Raw genomic sequence first — 15,576 nt, 5'->3', positions numbered from 1 at the left:
TTGTTCTTCTATGTCTTTAAGAATTCAAGTTTCAATCATGCTATCAATTTACCTGTGACCTAAGTTTGATAGATGTTTATTTTCTGGCTTTCCCCATGTCTTTAAAAAAAAATTGATGGTACTTTGGCTACTTCCAAATAGGCTGGTTCTAATGATTTGTTAGCCTTTGTTAGCTTTCCCTCCATAAGAGCTAGATCTGTCTTGTATATCATCCCCAGCTTCAGAGAGCACCCTACAAAATTCTCTGAAACTTTTTTTCTTACTGAACTCTATGTCGTATTAGCAGAATCCTAACCTTAATGAAACACATAAGCCATGTGATATGTGGTGCATTGCCTAGCCTCAAAACATGTAAGCTTCAGAACAGCCAGGAGTTTATCAGTTAAACTTGCAAACTGGATGTTGGCATTTAGGAATGGTTTGTATGTGTTAGCCAACAAATATGTGCCAGTTTGTTTCTTGGACGCAGTATCAGACCTCTGTTAGATATTCTAAAGTCTAACCTGCAGAGAGATATAATTGTCGAAAACACCGATCAAGAAAATAACCATAGACAAACTATTATGAGAAAATAAAAGCGTGTTGGAACCTGCCAACTCCCAGAGCTAGGAACAGATGAGACGTCCAGAAAGACAGACCACACAATGGGCCCCAGTGTGAACCAGGATCAATGAGGATGATGCCACCCAAGGAACCAGCAGAATTGGGTAATTGGACTCAGCCAGACTCTGAATGCCTGGCAGTCACCATCAGGATCTCAAGAACAAAGATGTCAGGAAACCTGAACTGTGGACCCAGCGGCATAGAACTAGCATAAGAGGACAAGGCATCCAATTCCAGGTCCCCACTCAAGATGAGATATCCTGAATACATGCAGTTAGAACTGGAGCCTTTCTAGTACACCAGGAAGGCAGGGGCACTTGGCTGCTTAAGCGAAACCTCAGTTGCAGCTTAGATGTGCTCACAGCTGTGTCATGAAACTGTCTTTTTCTGAACACAGAGAGGAGAGAATAATGGATTGCAGATATCACTCAATCAGCATGGAGACGTAGAAACCTAACCAACCAACCGATATTCATATAAAATCAATACTGCATCACTATAGCCCTATTCATATGTTATGTTCAATGGATGTACAATCTGTATACAATGTATGAGTGTACAGTTAATACATTATATTCAGTGCACTTCCTGTCTGTACCTGCCTTGAGCCTGGATGCAGTCATACACATATCATTTGCACAAAAACATGTACCTGTTTACAGACATCTCTATGCACAAAAACCATAATGTTAGAATAGGGTTTGTTTTGAGTAAATAACAGGATTAGCTCTTTTCACAAAACTCTTCAATAAACCCCAAAATGGGGAGTCTGTTCAATTATCTCCATGTGGGGACAGGAAATTCTTCCAAGTACATCCACTGCTGTTTGGCAGTGTTGGATGTACTTTTTCTTTATTCTTTTATTTTGCAGGAGGCAATAGCAGCATTGGAAGCACTGAGCCTCTTCCCAACAGCTGGCTCCATCAAACCATCACCCCCCCCCCCACCCTGAAGACTTTCTCTGGAATTATGCTATATCAAATGGTGGTCAGCTACTGTTGAAATATCTACCATAGAATCTTAAAAACATTACCCTATTAATGTACAGAATCACACTAAGCCTCTGATTACATTAGCAGATCAGTTGACAAAAGGGGCATTCACACAACTGGGATCTAGCACCGTTAACCCAGGGTAAAAGCCGGGTTTAAAAGCCAGGCTAGGCAGTGCTACCTCACTGGGATCATGCCCGATCCTGGCAGTTTTCATGCGCAGCCTAACTGAAGCTGGGCTTTCCTAGCCTGGCTTAGGATCCATGTGAGAACAGCCTCACAGAGTAAAATTAATTGTCCAGAATCTTGCAATAGTAAAAATGAAGCTGCTTATCTTATTTGGTAAATGTTGGGATTTAATGTTCAGTTGGACTGTTACTAATGTTGAGGACTGTTCTGTTCTGCCAAGCTTCCAGAAGGCTCTAGTATGTGTTTGTACTCACTCAGAGCACAGCAATGAAACAAGCAAACTAGCAGAAGTCTAGTAAACTATCAGTTATTACAGAACTGTGTCTGACTGCAGAATCAATAATATAGGACTAGCAGACTTCACAGCTTACTCTTACTTAGCCCTGTTGAAATAAAGATTACCATTCTGATTTAAAATAAATTTTGTTCCATGTGTGTTCAGCTTCCTTCAAAATAAGTGTGCTTCCAGTGTGTGTACTGTCTTGGACCTCAACCTAAACAAATTTAGTGGACAACACCTTTCATTTAAATTTAATTTACTTCCAGTTTATTTAATTATTCATTCATTGCTCGATATCTATACTGCCTTTTATAAAACTCATCCCAAGCAGTGTACAAAAGTTAAAAGTCATCAGGAGGTTTGGACTGAAGCATCATCAATATGTATATGCCACTCAGCTCTACGTCTCTCTGTCTATTGGATCCTAGGAAGGTGGTGGATGTACTGAACCAGGGGCGGGAGTGTGTTTAGGTTTGTGCCTTAATTAAGGATCTAGGCCAAGGTTTTTCTTCTTGTTGTTGTTTTTATTATCTCATATGTTCAGTCCCAACACAAGTAAGCAATGTCTGTCGATCTGCTGACCTATTTTATTAATTAATTAATTAATTTATTTATTTATTTATTTATTTATTAACATATTATTATACCACCCAAAACTTCTGGGTGATCTACAAAAAAATAAAAATAGAAAATAAAACATTAGTTAAAACAAAAATGAAAAGTTTAAAACATTACAACAATTTAAATGTTTTAAAAGAATATTTTAAAACAGCATTAAAACCATTAAAACAGTATTTAATTAAAAGCCTGGGTGAACAGATGCATCTTTAAAGACTTTTTAAAAGCTGTCAGAGATGGGGAGGTTCTTAGTTATTTCACTAAAGAGTGCATTCCAAAGCCTCGGGGCAGCAGTGGAGAAGGCCCATCCCTGAGTGTCCACCAGATGAGCCGGTGGCAAATGCAGATGAACCTCTCCAGCTGATCTCAGTGGGCAGTGGGGTTCATGACAAAGAAGTCATTCTCTTAAATACCCAGGGCCAAACCTGTTTAGGGCATTATAGGTTATAACCAACACCTTGTATCTTGCCCAGAAACATATCGGCAGCCAGTGTAACTCCTTCAATACAGGAGTTATATGGTCTCTCTGAGATGACCCAGAGACCAAACTGGCTGCCGCATTCTAGACCAACTGTAGTTTCTGGACTACATGCAAGGGCAGCCCCACATAGAGCACATTGCAGTAATCCAGTCTGGAGGTTACCAACAGATGTACCATTGTTTTGAGGTCGTTCACCTCAAGAAACGGATGCAGCCAGCGTATCAGCCAAAGCTGATAGAAGGCACCTCTGGCCACTGCCTCAACCTGGGAGACCAGGGAGAGGCTTGGATCCAGAAGCACCCCTAGACTGCATACCTGTTCCTTCTGGGGAAGTGTGACCAGAACAGGCAGATCAAAATCGTCTCTCGAGTTCTGACCCCACACGACGAGTACCTCCGTCTTATCTGGATTCAGTCTCAGCTTGTTATCCCTCATCCAGCCCATCACCTCCTCCAGGCAGGCATTTAGGGAGGTTATGCCCTCTCCTGATGATGCTGACATGGAGAAATAGATTTGGGTGTCATCAGCATACTGATAGCACCCTGCACCAAATCTCCTGATGATCTCTCCCAGCGGTTTCATGTAGATGTTAAACAACATTGGAGACAATACGGAGCCCTTAGGGACACCACACAAAAATTCAGATTTTGAAGAACAACAGTCTGCAAGGGACACCATCTGGAACCTGCCCGAGAGGTAGGGGTGGAACCACCGCAAAGCAATGCCTCCAACTCCCAACCCCCTCAGACGCTCCAGAAGGATACTATGGTCGATAGTATCGAAAGCCGCCGAGAGGTCCAAAAGAACCAACAGATTCGCACTTCTTCTATCCATTCCTATATGAATTTGTTCTTCATAGGTGTGTGAGATATTCAGAAGGATATTGGGACTAATTTTCTCCACACTAGAAATAACAACATTTTGGCTTTTCTATACTCATGTTGAGGTCATTCACATGACCAGACAGGTGGAACAGCAGGCAAGGCTTATTATAATAATCTTCCCCCCAGATGACCGAGTCCAGTTTCTGGGAGCACAGATGAGCTCCCATATAAGCAGTGCTGTGTATTGGTAGCACACAGCTCTGGAGGCTGTCCACAATGTGTCCCAGCCTCCAGGAATCCCACAATGCCCAATGCACCGTGCGACACATGCAATACATTGGGGGAGGCATCTAGGAGACTGGTGCTCTAGATGCCCATCTCTCTGTCCGTTGGGGCTAAACATAGCCCCAGTGACACAAAATCCAGTCGCCCAGGTTAAGGGAGGACTCACTCCCTTAACCTCAGGTAATAGCTGGGCTTCAAAGTGGGGCTTCAAAGTTGGGCTAGGTGGTACTGGCCTACAGGGATCGGGCCCCATCCTGGCGGTTCTCACATTTTGGGTGCATGTTAGAACAGCCTCATGATGTCTTTTTATTCTATGGGCTCTAAAGATTTGTTCCTAACATGGCAATCCTTTGAAAGTGGTGAGATTGTGGAATGTGTTGATCTGAGGAATAAACTCAGAGGAATGAACTCAAACTTTATTATTTAAAGTTTAAATAATAAACTTTAGTATTTAATTCAACATATAATATTAGGGTGCATTGGGATGTGAAACAAATGTTAATGCATTGTGCTAACATTTGAAGCTAAAACTGAGAGGAAACTACTAACCACATTTTTTTTTCATATAAGGTATGTCTGAGAAGCTATCCCTGCATTTCAATAGGAGTTTCTAGAAGACAATGATATTACACTCACCTTTCAAATTTTAGAATTTAATCCTGTTGGAACAATTGTACTACTGAATGGAAAAAATTGAATTTTGCACTATAGGTATTTACTTCAAACACTTCTACTATGTGAACATATTTGCTAACAATCTCAAATGTATGAAGCAGAGAGACGGTTTTCATTTGATAAACCATTTCTATAGCATTGTCAGGCAACAATGTTTTGTTTTGGTTTGGTTTGGTTTTCTTTTCTTTTCTTCAGCATTTACTTTCTGTGTTGTGATTTGGAACTTCTGTGTGAACTTCTGTTTACAGTATATGTCCTCATGAAAGAATTGGCTAATTAACTGAAATTATACAATTTCTTGCTGGTACAAGAAGAAAGAAATGAGAAAATCTGAGCATCATTAACAGTAGTCTTGACAATGTCCGCCTTTGTTGAGGATAGAATTGATGTCATATTTGGCAGCCAACCAAGACTGTGCTGTAAAGCAACTCTACAATATTCTGGACATGCTTTTACAGGGATTTCCCTTCCAAAATCTTTTTGCAAAGCATCTGTGTCCATACCACATGGCTCTATCTTCACAAAGAATTATCAAGTAATTCTTAACACTTTTAGGTAGTTTGAAAGAAATGGAATGCTTAGTCAAGCAAGACTAATGCCAGATCTTCTTTGTTAAACGTATTGGTTTGCTAGACAAGAAAACTGCAGTTGATATTATCTTGCCACATGACATCTTTGAAAGGGCATTTGAGCTGACTACATGAAATTCCTGTGCATGACAATGGCTGCATTCGCATGTATCACAGAACTGGAGTTTCAGGGACCATAGGTTTCCCTACTGTTATGTTCAAATGTATGTAACTCTGGTCCCATTCCTAAAGTGACCCAAGGTTTTGCTCTGCAAACTCCAAACTGAACCTTCAGTTTGTAGTTATTTCACTGCTCATAACTGGGATTCCAATTCTGCAAAGTTTTATCCAGATGCAGCACTGGAGGCTGCATTAACTGCTCCAGAAAAAGTTGAAGGAGGAAGCTCCTCCCTCTCCCTGGCCGTAATTGGCTGTGTGGGCTGTCCTTCAAGCAAGAAGGAATCCTGCACAGCCAGTTCCCCCTCCTCCCTGCAGTCTCCCTGACTGCAGAAAGCCTACTCTCCATTTTGTGAATGCGCACCAGAGAGCAAGTGTGTGGGATGCAGAACTGTGAATCCGTTGGACCTTTCCACGTTACATGTGAATGCGGCCAATTATTCCGTTGGTTGGAAGGTCACATGCAGATTATAATGAATGAAACTACAACTTGCTAAGCCTATTTAGAGACCATTCCAAGAGGTCTGTCTTGAGAACAGTGTTCTCAAAAACCTTTATAAATTAGATTAGTTATCAATTGATTCTGGCCTGATTCCTATGTTACCTTTGTGGTATGCTGTGTCTCCGAATAGTTAGACTTCTTGGCTCTCCTAATACATTATAGATAATATTAACATGCCAGTACTTTGAAACTATTTTACCCACATACCGGAACTGCTGTGGCAAGCACAGGCATTATCTAGTAGTCACATGATGACAACCTAGTCACCTAATACAAACATCCTTACACAACTTGAGCATCCTGGAAGCCAGTGACAGGGAGGCAGATTTTCAGTGCAGTTGTAGTGACATAGACATCAGCCTATGGCTACAGGAGTAAACAGAAAATGCAAAATGTGATGCCGATGTTGATGATTGAGAGGAATTGGAATGATTTCAGGAAACAGACTAAAGCTCCTAATGACGTCACTGGGGGAATTGGGCAGGTATATCAAGCAATGAAGCTTATTTGGGAGGAAAGTACAGTATAACCCAATGAACAAATATAAGATGGGAAATAACAGTCTAGACAGCAATATTTCCAAAGAGCTTTGAAATAGTGATAGCTTTTTAGAAGAATAATCTGTAGCAGTCCATGGGATGAACTTTATTGAATCTTCTGGTCCCAATGTGAACCTGTTGGGAGATAATACTGCATGATTTCAGAGTAAACCAGAGTAAAAAGTTGTACAATTATTGATCTGCTTCTTCTTGCTTTTGCTGAGAATGTAGAAAACTTAGCTAATTTGTCAATGCATATAGTAAACATCTTCACAGATATTTGCTGGTGTAATAATCAGGCTTGTTCTAGTGAATTTGGTGAAGATATGTAACTTTTGTCCAACTGAGAATCTGTTTGGAAATGCTGATTCAGTTGCTGGTGATTGGCTTAGCTTCATTGCTCTATTCCAAATACCTGAAAACAGTTACTCTTCATTTTTGCTATTAGATTTTAAAAGAATAGTTTGGTCGTCAAAGTAGAATGTGGTATTTCTGATCTGCCATGCATTTTGCTTGTTTTTCGAACGAAAGTCCTACCTCAGCTGTGATCATTGTAATCTTTGACTTGTGTTACCCAGGAAACCAAAGAGCCTTTTTATATTGCATTGGTTCATTTTTCCCCCGTTCCCTATTTATTCATTCTTTGCTAGCCTGCTTTGTTTAAGGGTGTCTGCTGTAGTGTTTTGTTCTGTTGAATCACCACCAGGATGCTTTCATTCTCTTTTTGCTAAATGCTTATTATTACAGTACTTTAAAATGTGTTTGTGATTGTGGATTTATATATACTTGGTTAAAACAGAGGCCTAACTAATATACATACCAGCACTTTAGTCCATTTATACTTGAGGAACAGGCACTTTAATTTCATGTGAATTTGCATCTTCAAAGAAATGGAATTTACAATGTTGTGATCCTTTGTTCAAATGGCTAATCATTCTTAGACCACTCATTCAGAAATAGTGCTTTGCTGAATGGTCATGATGCTTGATTTTTGATATTTTGGATAGAGGTTTTCTGAAGAAAAAACCCATTATTCTGTTTTCTGGGGCATTGTTCATGGCCACTGTTTGAACAATCTGCTGCTGCTTTGATGTTTGTTTTTAAACTAAAGGGGCTTCTTCACCACATGATCAAAAATCACAAACTGTTTATGACAACTTCAGAGTAGTTTATGACAACTACACAGCCAGTCATATTGGGCTACCTGATGATCTTATTGAGGGCAACTGAACCCCTCATATTTATCCTTCTGAAAATGTTAGAGTGCAGGAGGAAGAATAGAATCCCTTTATGAGTAACTGAACTAATGTTACCTGTCTCATTGCATTTAAATTGTACTTTCAATGGGACAGTGGTGTAGCAAGTGCAGAAAGGGTCTGTGGTCAATAAATGAGCACTGCCCCCTGCCCAAATTTTTTTGCAGCACCCTATGCGCCATTGGACATTTTAAACCCCTTTTTTTGTGTGTGGTCGCTACTGCCAACACACAAACACACCAGCAAGTGCGGCTCATTCACCATCACATTGTCTACTTGACCACTTCCACTCCTCCTGCTGCCCACCTCTGCCACTTCCCAGCTTGTTAGCGACACATTAGACCCTTTGAGGCATGAAGAATTGGGGCCTTTCAGACTGTAAGGTACGTGGACCTTCTATGGAAGAAAATAGAATTGGCCATATGTAAGAGCAAGGCCAGTTTATTAGATGACATGAGTTGAAGGAATGGCCAATGATATTGACTTAAGTAGTTTGGTGCATTGATGATAGAAACATTAAGTTGGGAAATTTGGGACATTCAGCTCCATGCTGAGAACATTGGGTTTATACAGTACATGAATGGTTAAGGTGGGACTTGATTGTTTTCAGGGTATATTCAATTAAGGTGGACTGCTTGGCTTATATGGCTAGTTCCTTGTCTGTATTCAAGCATCCAAACTCATGAGTCAACACAGGCCTAGAGTTGACAGAACAAAAAAATAAACTCTCCACAGCACTCATATAAGGCTGCTGCACTCCTTGTCTAAGTGGAATTCTGCTTTCATCCATGCAAGATCTTTCTGCAAGCATCTCAATAAGTCTGAATTCAACCAACTGTCTAACTAGGGCAGATGGAACTTTGTATGTTCATCAGGGCATTTTCAACTGCTGTTATCGGCAAGAGAGTAACCCACTTGCACCATTTGGCAACCTGAACCTGCCATCTGTCTGACCTAGCTACTGATGGTTCCTGCATCAAATCTGTGTGGAACTGGTTGCATAACCAAGTTGTCTTGTTCTACTTTCCTCATGCCAACACTACATATGTGTGTGTGAGTACCAATTGTTAAGGACATCTAAGCTTCTTTTTGAAACAGAAGGGAATGAACACAACAAGGTTGCTTTAGAAACTGTATTGTTTTAAAATGAGCAGCTATTGATAAGGCTGCCATGGAAATTATAATTTGAAAGACCAAATTTTCCGAGGAGTATTGTAGGTTCTTATAAGACTGTGCAAGCTTGAAGACTGTGAACATCCATGGAATTTTGCTATTCAGACCAGTGTCCCTTGTTCTCAGTTCACATCTCCCACTGGTAGAGCCTTCACAGGAGAGAAGCCTGTACACATAAGCTGATGAATCTGTGCTTTTTGCGCACCTTTCTTATATGAGAACAAAAATGTATTTTTCGACATCACCAAACAACCCTGCATTCTTGCCAAGTGTATGTCATGGTAGGTACATAATATGTTGGCAGTGGAAAGAAACTACATTTTTAAAAGCAGTTAATGATCTAAAAGGTTTCCTTAACAATGGCTAATATTTAGAATTATTCTTAACATAGAAAACAACCCAGAGCATCAGTATGTTGAAAACAAAGGGATAGTTTTAAAAGGCTTTTTAAGGATACTATGATTTTCATACAGAGTATGAAAACAATGCTCTGTAACAGTCATTTTCAAACTCTTCTAAGGAACTCTAGGGATCCTTAGAAGTTTATAAGTGGTTCCTCAATGAGATGATACATCTTGTGTTGCTTGTGTACCATCATGATCTTCCTCTGCCACAGGGGAGTACAGTGTGTGGTCTGGGTGAAATACTTCTTTCCATAGTAAAGATAGTATGCTTTTGCACATACTGAGGCGAGTCTCACAATTAGTGAGACTCGCCGAAATGAGGTCTGCGGGGAGAGCAGGCTTAGCCCGCTCTCCCCACAGACGATCGCCCGTGGAGCCCTGGGCAGCTGGATTGGCTGTCCACATGACTGCCAGCTCCATCACGGAGCTGGTGGCAGCTGCGGGGATCAGGAGCCACGCGGCCCCATATGAGTGTGCAGGGCATACTGGAGAGACCTCCAAGTCCAGGAGGCTGCTTGCAGCAGGGGCGTGGCAAGGTTGGAGTGGGCCCAGAGACGAGATTTTAAAATGCCCCCCCCACTGAAGCTCAGCTCATGAAGTAAAGAAATCTTAAATGAGGCTGAATAGTGGTAACAAAAAGCATAGTAAAAATATATATATATCTCACACCTATGTACCACAATAGAACATCATCCTAAATTATTTTCAAAAAGGTTTTGTGAATTGTAGACGATGCAAGTCATTTAATGGTATTAGAGAAAGACATGCTGTTCTGGTAGCTCCAGGTCTTAACACCCACATAAATTTTGGAGGATGAATACAACTGAAGGAAACCCGAGCGGGTGTGCAGCTGGGGGAGTCAGTCATGTGACTTGTCTCTGGGGGGCCCCCCAAGGCAGTGGGCCCCCAGACAACTGTCTCCCCTTGCCCTATTATAGTTACGCCCCTGGCTTGCAGCCTCCCAGTCTGGGGTCTACAACATATGTTGCTGTGTGCTGCAGCAACACACGAGCAAAAGGCCGAGGTTAACGGAGCGCATGCTCTGTTAACCTCGGCTAAGGGGAGGGGGGATTACTGAGGTTTGCTGCCAGGAGCCGTGTGGCTATCGTTGCAGCATATGATTGCCAAAAAGTGGGTTAGGCTCCCTTAGCCTACTTTTTGGCAATTGCGAGAATTTCCTCACTGTATTACTCATATAGAATGGTTGTTTGTTCATCTTTGTGATGTAGGTTAGTTCAGGCAATTTAGGTTCTCTACACATGACAGTATTGTCATGAGTCCTTGCCAGTAATGATCTTTTTCCCCTTTCAGATTTGAAATGGGAAAATGGTTATACAGTTAGGAAAGGAAAGGTTGTGCCATCGAGTCAGTGTCAACTCCTGGAGACCACAGAGCCCTGTGGTTTTCTTTGGTAGAATACAGGAGGGGTTTACCATTGCCTCCTCCAAGGCAGTATGAGATGATGCCTTTCAGCACCTTCCTTTATTGCTGCTGCCCAATATAGGAGTTTCCCATATTCTGGGAAACACACTGTCTGTGTTTAGGGAGGAAGAATGCTGTAATTAACCTTCCCACCCTCTTGAACTAAATTATAGGCATGGGCATTGTCTCAGAGTTGGGGGAGGAGGGAAGTATAGTCACTCCGGTCCTTTGCCTATCAGCTGCAGAAGCAAAAGTCTGAGCTCCTTTCTGGGAGTCCACCAGACCAACAAACCCCATCCCTGCTTATCGTCTCATCTTTGGCAGCCCCTGCCTTAAATAAAGCCCTGCATTTAGGACACTCCTCCCCCCTTCCAGCTTGCTCCATCTTCCCTGGCCAGGCAGGTGGATTGGCCACCTAATCCCTGGCTTCCAAAGGGGACTTGCTCTCTAACTCCACCCCCTTCATTAGCATTTCTACACGTGTCTGCAGCTGTGGAGCTGATAGCAGCTGTTGCCCATCTCTCTGAGCCCTTCCTGACTTCTGAAAGGTAATTACTGGAGTTGTCCTGGCATCTGGAGCCCTCTGTTTCTCTCAACACACTGCTGTTTGACTGGGTAAACAACCGTCTCATGGAGGAGGGTAGGAAATCCTGACACACACCAGTGGGGCTTTGAACCAACAGCCTCCTGCTCTCTAGGCAAGTTGCTTTCCTACTGTGCTGATAGGTGGCTTGTGTGTTAAATAGTGTTAACTGTATGTTAAATAGAAGTATCCTTAATTTCTTCTCTGGGATGCATGTAATGAGTTAAACAGTGATTGTGGCAATTATAAGACACCATATTCAACTTGGGTTGCTTGCCAGCCACACAGCCTAAATACTTAATATATGTGAAGAACAGACTGTCCACTTATATAAATATCTCTACAGTGCCACAACCTGACCTGCATGGTCATACTAGCATGCTATTCCTGGCAAAGACTCTGTGCCTTCAGAAGAATCTGCTCATGTAGTCCTTTATTTTCAGGGAAACAAAATACAAGGTGCTTGATTTGGCTAGAGCTATATTTTATCAGGCCTTTGGGGCAGTGCTGAGAGAAGCCCTATTCATGTGTTCAACATCCCTGAAAAGTGTACACAATTATGGTGGTGACTTAAACCTCTGCCCTTTCATGCCAACATGTTGCATAGTCCCTCCATGCCAGCCATGAGTACATTTTATGTCTTCAGAGGCAAATACTGCACCAGGAAAGCTCCTCCCCGCAATGGCTAGGAATGATGGCAAGAGTACCCAGTCACATGGAGAAGCTTTCCCCGGGTATCATGCCCTGCTAACTGGGCAAAGAGGCACCTTTTACCATGGTGATTCTCTTTATTTAGCAGGGGGAGAGTAACTGGCCCTATCCACCCCCAGCACAGTACCTCCAGTGACTGTTGCTGGTGTGTGTCTTATGTTTCTTTTTAGAATGTGAGCCCTTTGGGGACAGGGAGCCATCTTATTTGTTATTTCTCTTTGTAAACCGCCCTGAGCCATTTTTGGAAGGGCAGTATAGAAGTCAAATTATTATTATTATTATTATTATCTGTGCAGAAAAACATTTTGCTTGTGCTTGGTGCAAGGGTGGGGCGGGGCTTAGTAGTGGGTCAGTATGAGGGTACAGGGCTTTCAGTTGGCATTATAACCTGAATAGGTTGCCCTTGATCTGAACTACTTGATTTGAGCTACTTCCAGAACAAATAGTTTCTATATGAATTGTATCTTGTAGCGTTGAGAATATCTCTGAGTGGTATTGCTTTGTTCACAAAGAGAGGCTTTTACTATGACAAGCTTCAAAATGTAGAGCTTCCTCTTGCTCCTGCTTGAATTATAATAGAGTAAGTACATCAGAAATCTAAAGAGCACTGCTTGTGCACTGAGACATGATTGAAGATGCAAGGAACAGGAAAGTAAATAGACTTATTAAAAGAATCAACAAATCCAATGAGTTCACACAGTGTTTCATTAAAATACATCTGGGGTAACAAGAAAATTAACCTAGCAATTAAGTTCCTCCTGTGTTCATAATCATAACATCAAGTCAAAATTTCTTTCATATTCCCTGATTGAAGTAATATTCCACTTTCCTTGCTTATTGAACTAATTTTGGAAAATAAGGAGTCGCTAAGCCTTTTAAAGGTGTCAGGGCATCTTACCCCCTCAAAGCATTCATTGAACATATGAAAATTGCTTTGTGCCTGAGAATTCTAAATATTATCCATCTGAGAGTATGTTATAAGAATGTCAGAAAGCAAAAGTGATATTTACATGTTATGATCAACTGGACACTCATATAGTTGAATAACAAGCGTACAGCATAGACAGGTATGGGTATAAGTATGTTCCCAATCTGTACAATGCTTTTAAATGGGACTGCTTTTTAAATGCTTTTAAATGGGACTGCTTTTTAAATGCTTTTAAATGGGACTGCTTTTAAAATGAACGCAGGTGCAGTCATCCACACAAAAATATGTGCAAGTGTACATATGTCTATACACTTGTACAATGGGGCCATTCACACGACCTGCTGAGTGGGTGGGCGAGAGAGGGAAGGATTTGCACACCTTGCCTTCCCACCAGACGATCCTGTTGTGTTTGATGGGAGCGCAGAGCACACTCCCACGCAATCAGCACTGTTCCATGAAGTGTGGAACAGGACGGATCACTCTGCCCAGGACTCATTGTCCTGGCCTCCAGGTATCCAACAGTGCTCCGTGCACCGAGTGTGAGGCACTGGAGATGCAGCAGGGCATGGGCATTCTAGGCCCCTGTATCTGTGTCAGTGTGAACTGCAAGGAGCCCGACCAAGCAGCAAGGCTAAGGGCATGCTGTACCCTTAACCTGGGCTAAGAGCCAGGCTTCAGCACTGGGTTTGGCACTGCAGCAGCACCGGGATCCACGTGGATCCCAGCAGTTGTCACAGGCAAGCCCTAAGCCTGGGTTTGGCTGCTCGTGAGACCAGCCTCAATGGCTGAATAGGACTCAAATAAATTTGGAAGGATTGTCAAACTGTGTGGTTCTGAGAGCCTTGGGCTTAACCTTATCTGGAGGCTCTGTATTGGCAACCATCTTGCCTTGGCTGGACATGGAATCTAAAGAGCTGGAGTAGTTCACAGCCTGAGATACTTTTGCCCATGGTGCTTAAGAAACTAAGCTTCAGGGACATTGCTGAGTTTCAATGAACTGCATTTCTCCCCACTCCTAACTGGGCAGTTAGGAGTGGGGAGAAACACCTCCCGCTCCCCCTTTGTTCAAGTCAGATATTTATTATAACAAGAAGAGTGGGCTGATTCTTTTCCATCTCCATCTAGTCATATTCAAACTAGGGCAAGCTGGGTGGAATTGCAGTAGTTTATGGGCAGAATACAGGTTACATGGTGGCAAACCAAAGAGGGCAGCAAAAAATATAAAAGAAAATGATCCACTGGTGCCAAAATAAGTATTTATTCAGAGATCCCTATGCATTTTGAACAAAAGCTCTTCATCAGGGAACTTTAAAGTTTCCCAATCCAAGACCCTTTGGCATTGATGCCACTGCTGTTTGGGGCTTGTTTTCTTACTTGTTGGCCTATCCACCATCACCATTGTCTCCTCAGCACTGTACTTCCCTGGAGAAAAAACACAGATGGCTGCAGTGATGGATGGCTCAGCTCAGTGAGCGACTGCGTGAGACAGAGGCTGCTGCTCCTCAAGTTTCAGTGGTGGTACCATGAGTACCACCTGAGTACTACTGTTGCACACTGTTGCAGTAGGCTAAGCTGGATGCTGCTTCGAAGCTTGAACAGTAGTGGTAACCAATGAACGCAGCAGTGTCAGAGTGCACCAGGAATGAGAGAAGAAGGAAAAAACTTCCTCTGGCCCAGAGGTGAGACAGGCAGAGCACCCTCAGGAAAACTCAAAGGAGATAGAGGAGGCAAGAAGAGTGACATGACAGTGGAGAGGATGAGGGGTGGCAGCAGAGACTGGCAGCAGACAGGTGGGGTGACACCCACAATGAGAGGCAAACTGGGTACTCACTCTCACTGCCCAGTGGTGTACTGGCCTCTGGAGGATCTTGCCTCAATTCACCTCATTAGAGGCATTCCTGTTCTATACTACCCTACTACTACTACTACTACAAATATATACTGCTCTTCAACAAAAGTTCAGAAAGTGGTTTACAAAGAAAAAACACATAAATTAAATGGCCCCATCCCCAAAGTGTTCACAATCTAAAAAGAAACATATGACAGACACCAGCAACCGCCCCCGTGGGATACTGTGCCAAAGCTGGATAGGGCCAGTTGCGCTCCCCCTGGTAAATATAAGAGGATCACCACTTTAAAAGGTGTCTCTTTGCTTAGTTAGCATGGGTTCTATACTCTCCTTGAAACCAGAAATAACCAAGTCATTAAGGGTTCATTAATAAGAGCATCTCCTTGGTCCCTCTCCTTGGCAGCAGTGAGAAGATGTAGCAGATATTTAGCTGGAGTATCCACAGCCATTGTGTGTTGGCACGAGATACAGAGAGCTAATGCTAATCCGAGGCACTCAGGTGTGGCATGTCCTTTT

At 42.4% G+C, this 15,576-nt stretch overlaps 1 protein-coding gene across 6 annotated transcripts in view; it reads left to right on the top strand.

The window, feature by feature from the left end:
* Positions 1 to 15,576, top strand: part of IL1RAPL1 (interleukin 1 receptor accessory protein like 1) — a 1,164,933-nt gene that overhangs the window by 126,612 nt on the left and 1,022,745 nt on the right. Inside the window, exon 1 of one of the 6 annotated variants that reach the window (XM_053311515.1) lies at positions 11,492 to 11,537. The exons of 4 other annotated variants lie outside the window; for them this stretch is intronic. The gene's annotated coding sequence lies outside the window, so the exon portion shown is untranslated. Of the gene's footprint in view, positions 1 to 11,491; positions 11,538 to 11,576; positions 11,688 to 15,576 lie in introns of those variants that run through there. One more of the 6 variants, XM_053311512.1, reaches the window with a different exon arrangement.

Source organism: Hemicordylus capensis, chromosome 3, assembly GCF_027244095.1.
Source record: "Hemicordylus capensis ecotype Gifberg chromosome 3, rHemCap1.1.pri, whole genome shotgun sequence".
NCBI classification, from domain to species: Eukaryota; Metazoa; Chordata; class Lepidosauria; order Squamata; family Cordylidae; genus Hemicordylus; species Hemicordylus capensis.
The sequence above is the reverse complement of the archived record's forward strand: the minus strand, read 5'-3'. Positions and strand labels throughout refer to the sequence as shown.